Below are 5,397 nucleotides of genomic sequence, written 5' to 3'. Positions count from 1 at the left end.
ACTGTAGTTTATATTCCAACGAGCGTTCGCGCAATGGGCAATGAATACCGTTCTCTGAGATTGATGATTACACAGTAGGTGTTCCGCGATACCATAAGACGGATTCACCGATCTCTATATGGAAACAACGGAATAATAACAAAATACGACCGTACACTTATATGTATAGATTACATTATATTTACTATTTATATGTTCGAATGCGCGCAGCGCCGCGTGTTGTGTGTGTTGGTTGGCTTCTGTCGTGTGGCTGTGTGTGTGGTGTCGTGTGTCGTGTGGTGTGTTTTTGTGCTGATCTCTCCTCTCTGCTGTCTCTTGTGGTGTATGTGTGATGTGTGTGCGTGTGAGTTGTGTCGTGTGCTCGTGATGTGTTGATGTCTGTGTGTTGCTCCTTCCCATGCTCTCGTTGCTTGCTGGTCTGTGTCTGTTACTCTCTCGTTAGATTCATCTCTTACACGCTCCTCTCGCTTCGCTCTTCTCTTCTCTGATCATGCCTTTCTGCCTCCTCCTTGCCATGCTTGTGTATGTGAGCCCGGCCTGTTGCGCTGTGGGTTTTTTCGTGCTCTCCTCTCTCTGTCTGAATATCTCCCTCTCTCCTCTACTGCGTCGGTATCGTTTGCGAAATTTAGAGTCGCTCCGGTGGGTTGAGTGCCAGCTACTCTCGATCGCTCGTGTGCGCCGGCCGTTGCCGTGTGGTGTGTGATGTGGTGTGTTTGTGTGTGTTATGTGTGATGGTTTGTGTTGTGTGGTATGGTGAGAGGCCACTGGACCGATCGCAGTACGTCGTGACGTCACTTCCGGCCTGAACGTCACTGAACGCGCAGTCCGCAGAGATCGACGACGACTTCCGCTTTAGAACGGACACCTCGACCAACATCGAGACGATCCGTGCTCCCATGTGAACAAAGTCGGGTTCTTGAGGTGCCAGACGGAATACGCACGTGCACGATGTATCGTTCTGCCGGGCCCTCAGAAGGCCTCGCCATGAACCTCAACGTCTTCTCCGGCGAACGTCCCCGTCAGTACAACCCGGAAGGCGCCGTGCTGCGGCGGCGGCATCCCGCGCCCACGGCTCGCAGCTGCCACCAGTGGCTGGATGTTTAGTTCTGTCGCTGCGGACAGGCGCGTCGCGCGGCGACGTCGGCCACCGACACCGTGTAAAAACGTGCGCGGAGACCTGCGCGTCGGCCCTCGACGCGAAGACGAAGCGAGGCGAGCCGACGCCTGTAAGAGTTGCAGGCAGAAACGTCGCGCGCGCGTTGCACGGCAGTCGGTGCCGCAGGCAGCAGCTCCCCCTGCTGGGCCGCAGGACGAAGTCGTACGTTCGCAGGGTGGCGCCCTCGCAGAGAAGGCCTCCGAAACTTGTGAAGCAGAATGTCTTCGCCCTCTCGCACCCGGTGACGTCACACACTCGTTGATGGTACGTCGGCAGCATGCGACGGTCGGCATCGAATACGGAGCATATAAGGACAGACGCACGAACCAGTTTCACGGCCGCCGACCCGTGCACCTCCGCTCGATGCCTGTCGACAGCCGCGTTCGCGGCGGCTGGACTTATCACAGCACGGACCGTCGGTTCTATCTCGTGAATCATCCCGTTCCCCCGCCCGCCATCTTGTTCGTTTCCGTCGCGCCAATTTGCCATTTCGAGCAGACGGCGCGACGCGCGCTCTGAGCGTCTGCTCTCGACTGCCTGCCATCTGTGACGTCAGCTGGTTCGTTTTCTGCCTCAGCGCGCGGTTTTCGGATCGCAGACAGTCTTGCAATCTCCCGCATCAGATTGCCCATAACACGCGACGTCAGCCGTCTGCGAGACCTTCCAAGTCGCATCGTGCAGCGGATTTAGCACAGTCGACCGGCCGTTGCTGCGGCGATAGCCATAGTAATAGCTAACATGCCGTCAGTGACCCGCTGAATGGACACGCACCGGCGCCATGTTGATGTCAGACACTGGCGCGTAGGTTAGGATCTGTCTTGTAAACACACCATACCCTGTCGATGCGCAGCGTCGTCCACTACTCCTACCACGCGTCTACGCGCGCCGGCCGCTGCTTCACACACCAATACACGCACGCGCGCACTTCTCCCCGGTGATTACACGTCGGTTTGTCGGTTCACCCATGTTTCTCCCGCCGCCCCCTACGGTCGCGCCGCTGCTGCTCCCTCTGCTGCTTTGCCCCTGTTGCTGTTGTCTGCCTGGCTGCTGGTTTTGTGGTTGCGCTGTCACACTCCAGGAACTGTAGATAGCGCAGTTGCCCGCGCTACCACGCACCGCTTGTTGCTAACTAGATTGCGTCAAGCTATTGCGCTCGCGTTGCTCGGCTAAGCGTTGTCGTCTAGGCGTTCGCTGCTTGATAAAGTCACGCGCGCCCCTGCTGCTGTTGTTGTTTCATGCTTGCTGCCTGTTGGTTGGCGCTGCTCAGGTGCCCTACTGCCTGCCGCTGCATTCTTGCTGGGGCTGCTGCTGCGTTGTATCTGCAGCCAGCCTGCTGCCTACTGTGCTGTCGCCTGTACTCGCTGCTGTTGCTGTTGCTGTTTGTGAACTGCCACCGCCGCACGCCCTGGCTGCTGTTGTTGGTCGCCTGCTGTTGTTGCTGTTGCTATTGCTCTTACGTTCGCCGCACTGTTGTCGAAAACACTACTGCGAGTCTCCGTCTACCAACAACCTGAATCCTCAGTTATGGTTTACGTTTATGTTTGTGTTTATGTTATATGCATTTACTATTTATGTTGTTTTGTGTTTACTGTTAATGTTTATGAATTATTTATCAAGTGTTTTATCCTGGCTGTTATATGCTGTTGCTGCGCTCCACAGACCACTTGTGCGGGTATGCGTGTTCCGCCTGCTGCTATGCTGCCAGCCGTATCATTACTATGCTACTGCGTTGTTAACGTCCGCTGTCAGCCATTTCAAGCCATACTGGAAATTTTACGGCCAATTACTCGTCAGCGCTGAATCGTCAGGTAACGCAGTCCAGGACCAGTGCTATTTGGCCGGTACGGCCGGAAGATCGCGTCTGAGGTTGCAGAGAGATCGGCTGCGGTTGCCCGTCGTAGACGGCTACAGTAAACGTCTTAATCCGCGCCTCGCTTGCGTTCTCTCTCTCTCTCTCTCTCTCTCTCTCTCTCTTTCTCTCTCCTCTCTTTCTCTTTGTTTTTCTCTCTCTCTCTTCCTCTCCCTCGCCTCTCTTTCTCTCTGCTCTGGCGCACTCGTACCAGCGAAGACGGAATTACGCGGTGCCGGAGTGGTTAGGAGCTAGCAACTTATTATACGCGCACAAAGGCACGAGAGAGTAGTTGTCGGCGGACTTTTCCGCGTCTTAGACACAGACACTGTGTGTGATTATTGTGTGTGGCATGCGTGTTGTTGCGTAATGTGCGGTGCGTGTGCGTGTGCCGTGTGCGTGTGCGTGTGCTGCTGGTGCGTAGTGCGTGGTGCGTGTGCGTGTGCGTGTGCTGTGCGTGTGCTGTGTGCGCTGTGCGCCTGCGCGCCCGCGCAGTTGCGTGTGTGGGTGTGTTGTGTGTGTTGGTTTGTGTGTGTGTGTGTTGTGTGTGTGTGTGTGTGTGTGTGACACTTGTGTGTGTGTGCACGTGTGTGCTGTGTGTGTGGTGTGTGTGTGGTGTGTGTGTGTGTGTGTGTGTGTGTGTGTGTGTGTCGTGGTGTGTGTGTGATGTGTGTGTTGTGTGTGTGTGTGCTGTGTGATGGCTTGGCGCTACATACATGGGATGCGGGGTAACATTCCAGGTGAGCTGCAGAGAAGACAAGGCCCTGTGGTCTATTATCCCAATTTCCTGCCATTGTTCCCATCGCAGGCGATTTGAGTGTAAGCGTGTTGATGCCGCGCCACACAGACACAACACGCGCGCGCACACACAGACCACACACCATACACACACAACAATACACACACATCACACACACACACACTACGACACACACACACACAACCACACACACAACACACGCAACGATCACGCCACAGCACGCACACACACACACAGTGCACACAACACACACACACACACACACACACAACGTAACAACATACACACACACACATACATACAACACCAACACACACACACACACACACACACACACCACACCACACACCACACTCACAGCACACACCAGCACACATACACACACACACACGACACACACCACACACACACACACACACACACACACACACACACACACACACACACACACACAACACACACACGCCGCCGCGCGCGCGCATCATATATATATATAGTATATATTATCCAACATATAGTGTTCACGGTTCGTATTTTATTTATTCCGTGTTTAATATGAGTATCGTGAAACCTCTTGCTATCGCGACACATTGACGTGTATCATAAATGCACTGACCTAATGCGGTATCATTGCCCATTGCGACGCGCTCCGGTGGTCATATAAAACATATCAGTGTCAAACATCTTATAACCCCAGCGGCCCTGTATAAAGACATAAATCTGATTAAATAAAAATAATGATATATTACTATATATTATATATAATATCTATATATAGAGAGAGAGAGAGAGACGCAGAGGAGGAGATGAGAGAGAAGAGAGGAGCAGATGAAGTGAGAGAGAGAGAGGCAGAGAGCACGAGAGCAGAGAAGACATGAGAGCACGTAAGACTACTATAAAAAATACATTCGTCCCTCTAGGGTTTACTGGTGTATAAATAGGCGACCTGTTTTAACCTCTCACTCGCAGCGGTTTAACTGCTAGCGGACATTGGATCACGTGCCTTCATTACAGATCACGTGATAGACGACATTCCTGCTTCGTGCCGCGTCAGGATAATTAAACATACCATATAAATACTATTTAGTGCATCTCACATGATAAATCGTTCTGAAATTCATATGGACTAAACGCTCGCAGTACTATTTGAAACAATAGTGCCCGCACTGCAGCGGCACTATTGCCTTCTGCGCGACGCATTGTATTATGCAATCGACATGTGCTTTTATACAAATTGAAAATTTGTTCGTTTAAGAAACTTTGTCTATTGAGTTATTCACTTCAATATTGCCAGTAGATTGCAAAAGTGATGTGATCAACTAAAAACATTAATTGCCTGTGTTAAGGGCACATGAGAGCAATAGTGGCCCACACAACAGGCATTAATATTATAATATGTGGCATGACCGATGCATGCAATCGCTGCAATCTATTGGATACGCAGCAGGCATTATGAAAGACTAGTGCCCGCCTTAGCGGGCATAATCGCTTGCGCGACGATTGTTTGATACGCATTTGTTTTAATCACGAATCTTCTGCGTCGGGGCCGCCACGCAAGATTTGGTATTAATGGGCGTGTGTTTTGTGTCGAGCGTCTTTGTTACATCGAACTGCAACCGGCCAAATTAGGGA

The sequence above is a fragment of the Priapulus caudatus genome, unplaced genomic scaffold (genome assembly GCF_000485595.1).
Source record: "Priapulus caudatus unplaced genomic scaffold, Priapulus_caudatus-5.0.1 Scaffold382, whole genome shotgun sequence".
NCBI lineage: Eukaryota > Metazoa > Priapulida > Priapulimorpha > Priapulimorphida > Priapulidae > Priapulus > Priapulus caudatus.
This window is presented reverse-complemented; position numbering follows the sequence as displayed.